General features: G+C 43.6%; 1 protein-coding gene across 6 annotated transcripts in view; it reads left to right on the forward strand.

The window, feature by feature from the left end:
- The window catches only part of Plekhg1 (pleckstrin homology and RhoGEF domain containing G1), a 213637-nt gene that overhangs the window by 44374 nt on the left and 155883 nt on the right, over positions 1 to 13380 (forward strand). For 2 of the 6 annotated variants that reach the window (XM_087911943.1, XM_087911942.1), the window contains exon 1: positions 5973 to 6086. The exons of the other annotated variants lie outside the window; for them this stretch is intronic. The gene's annotated coding sequence lies outside the window, so the exon portion shown is untranslated. Of the gene's footprint in view, positions 1 to 5972; positions 6087 to 13380 lie in introns of those variants that run through there. 6 annotated transcript variants of the gene reach the window in all.

Genomic DNA, 13380 nt, shown 5'->3' on the forward strand with positions numbered 1-13380 from the left:
GATAAGACACTTGCCACACAAGCATGAGAACAGGAGCTCAGGTGTCTAGCACCCATATAAATGCCAGGTGGGTGTGGTGGCCTGCCTGTAATTTTAATACTGCTAAGGCAGAGGGAGAAGACTCAGGAGCAAACTGGCCATCCAGACTAGACATATTGACAGGCTCTGAGCTTCACTGAGAGACCCTGCCTCAGTGACTAGAATGAAGAGCAGTTGACAAAGGCTCCCGACCCCAACCTCCAGCTCACCTGCTCACACACAAATCCCCTCACACATGAGCAGACACACACATAAGCATGTATACCATATGCACAGACAAACAAAGAAAGAAGGAAAGATGGAAGTGGGGGAACGTAGATGACAGGGAAAGATGTTAGTAAGAGGCACTGTCCAGTTTTGTGGTAGCCATAATAAATGCCATAATATATAAATTTTCTTTGTTTCTAAGTGATAGCACTCATTTGTCGATACTTTTACATTTATTTCAGGTAGAATAAGAAGCTGTCTGTGTCAGCCTCCAAAAATAGCAAAATTCAAATTCGAGGTCATAGTTGTGCGGCCATGAATGATGTCACTGGAAATTCCCGGTCATATTGCATCTGACACAGGTAGTTGTGACGGAAGTCCCCATATCGGGAAGCACTATCTCATGAGCCCTCCCCTGTGAGATATAACATGAGCTCCCTCAGGTAGAGGCCTACTTTGTGCAGGTCCCAGTGTGAGGTGTGACTGTGTGCTAGGTACAGGAACAACAAGGAGGCAGGTGAATGACTACCCAGCCTTTGTAGTAGCCACTTGTTTCTCTTCCCCAGACATGCCTGAGAGCAGAAGCCCTTTTGATTTTGGATTTTCTTTCAAAATTAGTGGCATATACGCAACGTGATGTTCCAGAGATGGGACCCAAATCTAGGCATGGAATGCAACTGTGTTTTGTATGTATGTTATAAACGTAGCTTGAATGTGATGTCATGCAATACTTTTGCATGCCTTTGTTTTCACTGGCCCATCACAAGAAATGTGACATTTTCTCCTTATGGCGTCACGCAAATGCTCAGTGTTGGAGTCTGTCATTTGGGTTTAGAAATGGTCAATTTGAAAATAGTCATGGTAAGAGTAACAACGTAAAATTTGTGGCCTTGGGTGACCCAGAACTTGAGGGACGTGGTGACATTTTAAACAATAGTTGGAGAAGGGAAGGGTGTAAAGTTCAAAGGGCACATAGTGTGAGCTCCATCTGCTATTCTAGTATACCCAAACACATAGTATGACCTCAATTCAATTCGCTATCTAGTACACCCTAATACATAGTGTGACTTCCATCTGCTATCTAGTACACCCTAATACATAGTGTGACTTCCATCCGCTATCTAGTACACCTAAACACATATTGTGACCTCCATCCGCTATCTAATACATCCAAACACATAGTGTGACCTCCATCCGCTATCTAATACACCCAAACACATAGTGTGACCTCCATCCGCTATCTAATACACCCTAACACATAGTGTGACCTCCATCCGCTATCTAGTACACCCTAACACATAGTGTGACCTCCATCCGCTATCTAATACATCCAACACATAGTGTGACCTCCATCCGCTATCTAATACACCCAAACACATAGTATGACCTCCATCCGCTATCTAATACACCCTAACACATAGTGTGACCTCCATCCGCTATCTAGTACACCCTAACACATAGTGTGACCTCCATCCGCTATCTAATACACCCTAACACATAGTGTGACTTCCATCTGCTATCTACTACATCCAAACACATAGTGTGACCTCCATCCGCTATCTAATACACCCTAACACATAGTGTGACCTCCATCCGCTATCTAGTACACCCTAACACATAGTGTGACCTCCATCCGCTATCTAATACACTCAAACACATAGTGTGACCTCCATCTGCTGTCTGGTATCATATCTAAGTCTAACTTGAAAAATGTATCCAGGCAAGAACGGCACTCAGAGAAAGCTTCAAAAACTAAAGTGGATAAAAATAAACATTTAATACACGACAAAAAGTAAATCATTTTCCCCGTTGCCAGAGCAAACAGTTTAAATTCAGACATATGGAAAGATTTAACTTCCAACCCCTGACTCTAAGCTTACTTCTGGGAGAAACCCATTACAATAATGAAGTAATGAAACAATTGGACAATAAATCTTGCTCTTTTTTTGGTAGGGAATACAGAAAATGCTTGAAGGTACACCATCATCTCCATACTTTGGGGGTATTTCAAAGTCCCGCGTCTTTGCCCATGAGTTATAGGCAGGCTGTGCTTTGTAAATGATTTCAGAGAGTGGATGGGCCTTGTTGAATATCATCCTTCCAAGAACAGTTAGTAGCGTCGGGGTGAGTGGATGAGGAATGCAAAAATCTTAAAACACTCCAGGTTTTAGAGTAAACTGAAGGACACTTCCCTGGAAAAATACTTAGCTCAAAATCCTGTAGGATTTGCATGTTCAATAGAGCTGTCACTGAAAGCCAAAGGGAATGAAAGTGAGGGCGGGTATGGCTCCACCCCTCCAGCCCTCCTACCAGAGTGCTCCAAATCCACACAAATAGTTTTTACATAGTTTCATCAAGCTTAGTTCAGAACCTTCCAATTAGTTTCCTGGAAAGTCAGTAAACTGTAGCTCTCTCTGGCTTTTTTTTTCTTTTCTTTTTCTTTTTCAGAGCTCTGGGAGCTGTAAATTTTGCTTTAAATACATACCAGGAAAGTGTCTTCGCTCCCTGAAATAACTGAATGGGATTTTGGTAGTTTCATTCACTGAAATTTCAGATGTAGTGTCGGCGGACGGATGGTCTAGCAGGATCACCCTTGGTGCTTCTTGAAACTGCAGAAACTGTGGCTCATGGAGATGGAGTCTGTAGTTCAGCACACGCAGAAGCAAGCACTTGCTTTGTCTTGTTTCTCGTTTCTGGTTTTTCATTATATTTACTTATTTATTTGTTCGTTTGTAATGGGGCGGGGCATATATCACAGCGTACTCTTGGAGACCAGAGGACAACTCGCAGGAGTCACACCTCTCCTTTCACCATGTGGGCTGAAATTCAGGACTTGTCTTCCAGGCAAGTCCCCTTACCAACCGAGCCAACTCGCCAGTTCCCTCCACACTTTTTTTTTAAAGGTTTACTTTGCTTTTAATATATGTATATAATAGATTGGATATATATCAATAAATATACATTTACATATTAAACATATATTACTATAGCACATATACACATTTGTGTATCTGAGTGAGTGTATGTGCCTGGGAATAGGGACTTTCAGAGGCTAGAAGAGGGCATTGGATTCCATGGAGCTGGAGTTACAGGCAGTTGTGAGCCACCATGTGGGTGCTGGGAACCAGACTGCAGTCCCCCCCCTGAAAGAGCAGCGAGCACTCCTAACCCCTGAGCTACCGCTCCAGCCCTTTGCTAATGCCCTTTTCTGCTTTTTAATGTCTATAATCTGAGCTCTCCTTGCTCACAGGGCTGACATCTCATGCTTACCCAAGCTACGTTTTCAGGATCTCAGGTATCTGAGTCATCACCATTCACACCCAGTGAGCTGCATGTGCGGGTTTTCTTTCCCTTTCGTTGGTAATTAAACACAGGACATTTAATACTCCCAGTTTATTTAGCCACTTTACAGGGAGCCGAAGGCATTCGGTCATGTTAAATTTAATTATAAGCTCCATACTGATATCAGGTATGCTTTTAGGATGCTAGATGCACCTTAAAATACAGAAGCATAATAGATGTGCAGTGATTTGGCAGGACCCATCAGGTTGTTAAATGTATGAAGGGCCCTCCTTTTATGCAACAAGGGATACCAGAATGGATTTTGATTATATGTTCCGTAGTTTGCGATTTACGAAAGGCAGAACAGTAGCCTCTTTTAGAGTAGATTGAAAATGAACATGTCCAGGTATTAGCAGAGGGCAAACTTAGGGTGAAGACATGAAACAGTTATTATCTTTAGGTCTGAGTTATCATTTCAGATAAGCCGACGGCTTCCTGTGCAAATGGCTGTGGAGCTGGCACAGTTAGGATTTAAGCTCTCTCTTAACAACACACAAAATCGTCATCGGCAGTTGTGAGTCCCTCTTTGGGGTCACTAGGCTTCAGAGTGTTAGGGTTCACAGAAAGAATCATTATTGTATGGGTTTTTTTTGTAATTTTGACTCCAAGCAGCATGTTTAATAGCTGTCCTTTTAAAAGTCAGGCTAGTGCCCAGAGCTCTGAAAGCCACAGGAAAGGAGGCGTATACAAAATGAGTAGCTTCGACTCAGACAGACTCGGCTTTTCCTAGCAGTCGCTCATATTAACATGATCTAGGGACCTGGTATGGCCAGTGCCCTGTTGTGGGGATTACGGTGCTTCTGGAGGTTAGCAGTGGCTTGTCCCTGCCCTTTCCTGTGTTCACCCCCTGCCACCACTTACAAATGCTGCCCCCACCACACAAAGAAACAGGTCTTCCTGTCCTTGGTTGTATTTATAATCTTGTTCAAATGGAGCTTTAGGAATTTTTTTAATTCCCTGTTTAAAACTTTGCGGTTAGCTCCATGTGTTTGGAGCAAAGCATTGCTTTATTTTGGTGTATTCTCTTTATTTGAAATTAGAGGTCTCGTGCATAGAAGTGGTCTGCCCTAAACAGATATATTGTTTTAAAGCTCAAAATATATTGGGAAGAGATGCAGTCAAACAAAACACCTCATTCTCCAGGCATACTCTCCTGTGTTAATACTGCAGTCATCAATTATTCCTTCTCTGTCAAGCTCTGGGTGGAACAAGGAGAACCTTAACATTATTCGATTGTCTCCTCTTCCCTGGTTAGCACAGGACTTTCCCAGTTCTTTCCCTGAAAGCCCCATATCTGGGAATCCCCTGCCTCCGGGACAGTCGGTCACTCTACCTGTGACATGTCAATTTTTTAGACTATCATGTTTTACCGTGTCACAATGGAATACATATATGATTTTTCGAACATCACATGTACTTTGTGTAACGTGTCAATTTATACATAGAATGTCCTTCCATTGCCCCAAGCCCCTAACGCCCTCACACGGTTCCTCAGAAGAGCACAGGCTTCTCTGCCCTCCTGTGTACTTCACTGTTGTCCTGCTGTGCCTCCCCTACACGCTATTCCGATTCACACCTCCTTCCCACGGAAGATTCTGGAAACTTCCTCTCATCAGGAAGCATTTTTCTTTCTCCCTTAACATCCCCTGACTCTTGCTTGAACCTTTCTTATCTTTGCTCCTCTCTCTTGCTGAGGGTCACCCCAACTAGTTTGGATTCCTGAAATTAGGGAAAATGAAGGTAACAAGCAGAACATTCCAGAACATGGTAGGGAGAAGAGAAGGACTTTTTCTGCCCAGGTAGCAGCTCTCTTGTCAGGTAGTTATATGTAAGAATGGACATGATGGTTGGGGGCTTAAGTTTCTGCCTCTTACCTGGAATTTTAATTTAATTGGATTGAAACTTCATCTCTGAAATTATTTTATATTCCAAAAATTCTTCCAACTAAGAATTAGTTAATAAGTGACCAAAATAGAAGCTCTGAAAAAAATTATAGCAGGAAATAGAATTATACAACCTGGACGCATTCCTGAAATTTCACTGTGGTTTGGCTTCAGCAAATTATCACTTTAGTTGCAGCTTAAACAATATATTTAGACTTAGCTTTAAGCGTGGGAGCCTCGTGTGTAAACCCCACCGAATGCCATTCTTTTAATGAATGAGGGGACACAATTTTCTTTTTTCATTTCCTACGGTAAGCCCATGTCTTCTGGGAAGGCTTAAACTTGCATTATCCAAACCTTAAAAAGTGGAAGGCATTCACTCGAGTCTATTTTAACTGAGCCACAGAATTCTCCCTGTTGACGCGCAGATCACAACACTAGAGGGTGCGCTGTGGAAAACCTAACCGTCCACAGTGGGAAGGCCCGGAAGACATGCCCTTCACTCCTCCTGTAAAGCGCAAAATGGGGGGAGAGCAGCAGCATACGTGAAGACCTTCGCTGTTGCCCTTCTCCTTGTGCCAGACCTTAGGGTTGGCACTGCTGCTGCTCGGCCGGGTGAGTTAAATGTGATGGGTTTAATTTGGCCCTGAAGTAGCAGGGGCCCGGTGGCAGCGGTGAATCCCACGGGCAAAAGGGGACCTTGTACTGTGAGTCAGTTTCCAGGCTTGAGCTAGTTTGCAGAGCCGGAACCCTTTGAATGAAGGGCAGCCGGGTCCTTCTGAGAAAGGAGAATTTCAGCGTTAGCCTTTCTCTCCCCAGTCATTCCGCAGAAGGACCTACGGCATTTTACAAGGGTAGCTGTGTTCTGGAGAAAGGAAATGATCCAGGTCTCGTGGCATAGGTGCCACTCTCGTCCTAGGGAGACAGAGACAAGTGGATCCCTGCGGCTCACTGGCTACCAGCCTAACCTACTTGGCAAGCTCTAGGCCAAGTCTCCAAAAGACTCTGTTTCAAAAACAAGATGCATGGTACCTGAGGAAAGAGACCCCTAATGTTTCCCCCGACCCCCCCAACACACATGCACACATACGTCATGCATATGTGTACGCACGCTCTCTCTACAATAAATCAACCACATTTTATATAGCCTACCTACACTGGCTAGACAGACAGGCATTTCTACCAGCTTCCTGTGAAAGAAACTAACAGCATTTTGCAGAAAGAGTGATCTGGGAAGTTGGGGCTCCCTGAGGTATCTCTGAAGTGATAATCATCTGAAATGTGGAGCCGTGCTTAGAAACCTCCGTGTGCCCCTGTGCTAGACGCAGAGTTGGGTAGAGATAAAGATCTCTGGCTCCAGGGCAGGTTAAAAATGCCAGGGTTTCCTTGCATTGAGCCCTTCTTATTCTCTTCCCTCCCTGAGAGTGAAATTCTTCAAGGTGAACATTTCCTCTCTTTTTGGAAGTGAAAATTATACATTCCAAAACCAGAGCTTCGCAGGCCGTCTTGGCGGCTGTGCGAACGAGGGCCGTGGAGGCGAACAGTGACTGAGCAGTCCCCGCAGAATGTGTTCGCAGAAGTCACTCCTCTCCGTTCACGTTTCCTCTGCCTCCCGGAAGCTCGCTGAAATTGCCTCGAGACTGGTGTGAAATAAGTACTCCAGGATGTTTTTGGTAGTTTACTTTTTCACATCTGATATGTCAAAGCCTTTTTCTTTGACTGAGTTGGGGGGGTGCAGGAGTCCTCCAGAAGAAGGAAATTACCTTCCTTTCTACAACATTGGTGGGTGATGGAGGAGGGTTTTCCAGATGTCGCCTGAATAACAGCAGTGTCAATACAGAAGCCTGCTTAAAATCAAACCAGCTCCTCCCCCATCAAATCCATAGCTGGATACAGACTCAGATGTGTGATGCCAGCTCCCTAAATATGACATTATTGGAAAGCCACCAAAGGCGACTGCTTCTCTTTGCCGAGTATATGTTAGTTATGGTGCATGTATGTATGGTATGTATGTGTGTGTTCATGTGTACATGCATGTGGAGGTCAGAGGCCAACACTGGTTGTCTCCCTGAGTTCTTCTCCACCTTAATCTTCGAGGCAGGGTCTCTCCGTGAACCTGGAACTCATCAGTTTGGCAGGGGTGTCCAGGAAATGAGTTTCTGGGAATCCTCCAGTCTCCTGGCCTTGTTCCCCAGCACTGTGGTTACAAGTACGTGCCACTATGTCTGGCTTCTTGTGTGGGTTCTTGCGATCTGAACTCAGGTCCTCTGCTTGCATAGCAGGCGTTTTACCAACTGAGCCACCTCCCCAGCCCCGGGAGACTGAGCTTTTAGCACCACACCCAGCTGACAGTCACCGTGTTCGTTACCATGGTTCCTTCTCATCCCTTGGCCACAGAGGCAGACTGGCTTCACAACATGGATCTAGCTAGAGGTGCTCTTGAACTCTAACTCCTAAAAGATGGCTCTTCTGAAGTGTCTGCTAAGAAAATGGCTATCAAGTTCTGTGGCTTTCTCCATCTTAGGTATAGACTCTGCAACAGCCTTCCTAACTGTCACAGCCATGTCCCCTTTATTTGAGTTGGTCTTTGATCCCTTGGCAGTTTGTCTTACCCACAGCTCTCCTTCACTGCTGTGCTACCAAGACCCTGCTTTTAATGCTGTGCTTGTATTATTCTGTGCATTCAGAAGCAGGCATGGCTTCAGTTGCCTTGGGCTTTGGGCTTTGTCTCTGGCTAAAATGCTCTGACTGTCCCACCGGTTGGAGGCTTTTTTAGAAGTGAAGACTAAAGGTGTCTTTACTAGTCCTGCCACTATCCTTAGTCTCTACCTTGACAAACCATCAGTGCTCAAATGGTGGGGATTCATGCATTTTAGGAGTCTGCCATGGAATGCCAGGACCAGAGAATTCCTGGAAGTTCCCAAGCCAGCTAGCCCACCATACATAGTGAAAACAACAAGAGACCCTGTCTCAAACATCTAGGCTTGTACTCTGACCTTCGCATGTGTGCAATGAAATGCAATCATAGACATTCACACTATAAGTGGATGTGCACATATATCCTTGCATGCTGCACATGCACACGCGCACATGCGCGTGTGCACACACACACACACACACACACACACACACAGAGATTTTTCTCTAAGAGCTTTTTTTGCTGTGAAGTGTGAAAATGAGAGGAACTTGTGAGAAATCTGAAAAAGGGTCCCTTACTGGAAACCCCGATCTTTGATTCTACATTTGAAGGAATAAACCCCATAGTAAGTCGCTTTATTAACCATTAGTCCTTTTGGCAAATAAAGACAGGATGGCAGCATCATAATTCATGAATAGTGTAGCTGTCTGCTTTTGCTTTCATTTTATATAAGCCTGCAGCCAGTGTACCATGAAATCTAGCCCAGGTTTGGGAAGCACCTCTATAGCTCAATTTAATGGCATTTAAAGAACCTCCATCAGTTCTACCAGGTGCTCTTGAATGAGCCCACGGAAGCCAGGAATTGGTATAAACTAGGGGCTGAACTTGTCTTAAAAGCTCTACTCATTTCATGCACATTATTTATGCATCACATGCAGGGCCTGGCGAGACATGCCAACCTGACACACAATATCTGAATTGAGTGGCCAGAACCTTCACTTTGACAAATTATTCCTAATATATCTGTCAAAATGCCACTGAAAACAATCTAGTTTATTAAAAACTGCTTGATATATGTAGTTTTTCTAAGAACACATCCACTGTACTGGGCAGATAGACTCCTCAGAGATACTGTGCCCCACTCGCTTGGTAATCCCCTGGGCCTGGCACAGGGCCTGGTACCCATAAGGCATCCACTGCATAATTGGATTAAATTGTGGGTGAAGTTAATGGATATCCCGGGTAGGAGACCAGGAAATACAAGCTCTTAAAAGGTTTCTTCATTTTCCGTAGCCTCGCCCCCAGGTTCTAGGTGGTTCGTTCATTAGTTGTAAAGTGATTGAAGCTCACAAGGTGTTTGTCACAAGAAGAGTCAGCCTGCCAGAGACAATAAATTAAATGCTGAGACTAAATTGAGTGTCTAAGGAGAACGGTAGGAGCATATCTCTGGAGGGCTCTGTGTGCGCACAAATGTGTGAGTCTGCGTGGCAGACCCTATGCACACAGCAAAAAGGAGTAATAATTCTGAAATAGCTCCTCATCTCCATGAATGAAGACTGCAAGCAGTCACCAAATGTTCTTACCCCAAAGTGAATGATCATTTGAATTCCCTACCCAACTCCAGCCAATGAGTTTCTACTGTGAATTCTGTAGCTGCTGGATTTCCTTGTTTATATCCAAGTGATGTGGGCATAGATTGTCCAGAAGCAGAGCTTCATCCTATGGAGAAAAAACTGACATCAGTGAACATTACAGCGGCAACAACAAGAAGTGGGAAAGGAGGACACTCCTTGAATTCTACTGGTTTTTAGTTTGGGTTTTATTTATTTTAGTCATAACCTTTGTAGGAAAAGCAAGATGACTCTTATGTGATGTTTGTGTGTGTGTTACTAAGGTTTGAATGTGGAGCCTTGTGTATGCTATGTCCAACTCTATTAACAATTGGGAAGATACAAATTTAAGGCACAGTAACCCCAGTTTATACCCCTCTGAATATATATAAATGAAACATTATGGTATCACACGTTACCTATAATATTCAATGCAAAAGAACTTGCATGTACTCTGCATGGATTGAGCCAGTGCAATCTGTCTCGAACAGGGTAGTGTTCAGTGTGTGCATTTTGAACAATCCAGCCCTTCCATCCAGGCAAATGCATTGTGGAATCCCCTGCCTGTGAATGCAGAAGACCTGTGATGTGGGTTCCATTGGAGAACCCCTGAAAACAGTCTGAAGATCTAAAAGACAGAGTATATACACTCGTGTTGTTGGGTCAGAGTCTGCCAACTGTAGTGAGAGGAACATTCATCACTGTGGAAACATAGAGTGTGTGCACACCCACTAGCCAGCTATGATGTTGCTAGCAGACCTGATTGGGACCACTGTCCTGTATGGAGTTCATCATGGACAGAAATGTCATCATTCAATGTGCCTGTGAATAGATCACAGTTTATCTAGAGTTATAAATCACCCAGGCAGGCAGTTACACCACATAATGAACAAAACGGCATGCGGGCTCCTCACAAACAGATCACCGAGCAAGGAAAAGCAAGTCTTGGGTGTGTGCACATGAAACTGCTCTGCCAGCTCACAGATTAGATCAGTGGGAACTTGTACCGCATCGGCTCCTCCTCAGGCTCCTCATGTGAACAAGAGTTCTAGACTCCAAATTCTCTCTTGTTCACGTCTGTGAGGAGCAGGGCAATGTCTGCTTTCCAGGTGAGTGAACTGATCTGGCTGGGACAATGTGACTGTCCATGAACCAGTCACGATTATTAGGCAGATCAATCATAGCAAACGGCACAGTGTATTTAATAAATGTCATCACATGGGAGCTAAGATCAGGGCAAGGAAAAGGAAAGTGCTGGTTCATCCGAGGCCCATAAGAGGATAACTGGGGGCTGTGCATCTGTAACAGCAAAGAATGCTATCTCACCTGCGCGGTAGAACCTTGCAAACGAAGCTGTCCAAAGGACCAGTCGAAGCAAGGAAGTGCTGCTACGCACAGAGGAGAGACCTTGGAACACTCAGTCCTAAGTGAGATGTTTTTATCAAGCCACTCCCCTTAGCTCTCAAGAAACTCTGCAAAGGAGGTAGAAAGATCGTCAGAGCCATTGGGGATGGACTACACCAAGGAGACAGTGTCTTCCAGACCCAGCAGGACTGACGTACCTGTGAACTCACAGAGACTGTGGGAGCATCCATGGGGCCTGCACATGTCCTAGCAATATGGGGTCCTACCCCTGGGAGGGGAAGTAGACACAAGCCCCCATGCCTAACCAAGAAGACGCTATCTCCATTTGGCATATACTTGCAAAGGAAAAATTAGTTTTCTCTGTTGGAGTCTCACCGGGCATACAAACCACACTTAAGGTCAGGTCCTATGCTTAAAAGTACATGGTCATAAAATGAACTCAGTGGTATTTTTTTTTAGATTTTTGTCTCATATTGCATTGTTAGGGTATTTTGTTTTCATTTTTGCTTTACTTTCCTGATCTCTCTCGTGTCTTATGGTTTCAGATTTTATGTTTTATGGGTTTTGTGTGTGTGTGTGTGTGTGTGTCTGTATGTGTGTGTGTATTTCTGTATGTATGTGTTTCTTGTGCTTTTCGTTATTTCTTATTCCAGTTTGTTTGTTTATTTGCCTGTTTGTTTTCTAAGAAAAGAAAAGGAAGGAGTGGTGTTGCCCGGACAGGAGGTGGGGCGGATCTGGGATGAGATGAGGGAAGAAAAACTGTGATTAGATGTACTATATGCAGAAGTTATTGTCAATAAAAAATCAGGACTAAACAAGCAAACAGGAAAAGAAAGTGTTTCTTATGTCGCAGTGGATCAGAGTCCCAACACACCTTAGCAGCATTCTCAGATCGAAGGGCAGGGGGGACATTTGTGGGATGGCACCCCAAGATGGCAGGCCCGGGGAGAAGCAAGACTCTAATTCAAACAGAGTTTTGGTTTAAAAATATTTTTTAGAAACTTCGGGGGATATTGAGAGATTTTTGTTGTTGGTCTTTTGTCTGGTTGGTTAACTGTTTTAGGAAGTCCATGGGTTTTACTCACAGAAGTAATAAATCCATGGGGTGGGGGGGTTGCTATCTGTGGGGCTGGTATCTGTCAACTAAGTCACATCTTATGGAAGATGTGCATGCTGGAGACTTTGTACAGGAGTTATCCGAAGTAGAATTGGTTCTTTTAAGACCATGCATTGAAAACTCTTTCTAGCTAGTCACGTAACAATCCTTCTCGTGTTGTCCTACATATAAAAAACAACATTGGTTCCTTTCCTGGGCGATTTTGTTAGCATTCATTCTGGAATATCTAGACTTGATGCTACAGCTCTTGCCACATGGCTCTTCAACTTATATCTGAATATCACCTAAAATTAAAGGTGAGCTAGCTTATTTTAGACACTGGAGTTAAAAGGACGTGGTGCTATATTGGACTTCACATTTCCTCTTTATAAAAAACCAACCCTGACATCTTATTTATTTTTATACATGAACTCACATTACCTGGTTTTGCCTTTGTAACTTACTTTAAACACCACCTTGCTTGCCTTTCAGACTATAAGCCTAGCCTTGTCCTTGGGCCAAAAGCAATAAAATGAGATTTGTTTTGCCATTATTCAGCTAAGGGTGATCAGCATTTTCTTGGCATATATATAACATTGATGGTTATTTTATAACATTTCCCTAACCTTCCTTCTGAAGTGTAATGAAGGTTCATTTTGTTTTTACATCGAATTCTATTTGTATTTAATGCCCTGAGCACACTCCATTAGTGGATTTTGCACTTAAGGCCAAATAATCAAATATTCTTGATTTTTTTTAATCCCATATTGAATTTACAGAGCAGCCGATGAGGTTCCCAGGTGTTCATCTATAAATAATCCCTGCTGCTTGTAAATGTTTCCTCCCCCACTTGCCTTGTATTCCTATCAGGCCAAAAATACCAGTGTGCTGGTTTACCTCATATTGAATTTCCTAATGGTATAGTGTTGCTGTTCTTCTGAAAAACCAAATGCATGTGTACTTTTCTCCATTTCTCATGAAGAAACTGTTATTGATGCCAAATTGCTCTGTTACTGTCTTCTGTGTGTCTTTTACAAGGGTAATTTTTCTGAATATGTCTCCTTGGTGATGATCTCCATTCTCAATCACTTATGACTAGACATTGCTGGCATTGGACAAAACCCCTTGCTTTTTGCATATTGTACATTAGATCGTTTCATGAAACTTGTACACTTCCCTATCATTTATGATTTTTCTCCT

Source organism: Myodes glareolus, chromosome 1 (genome assembly GCF_982192425.1).
Source record: "Myodes glareolus chromosome 1, mMyoGla1.1, whole genome shotgun sequence".
Lineage (NCBI taxonomy): Eukaryota > Metazoa > Chordata > Mammalia > Rodentia > Cricetidae > Myodes > Myodes glareolus.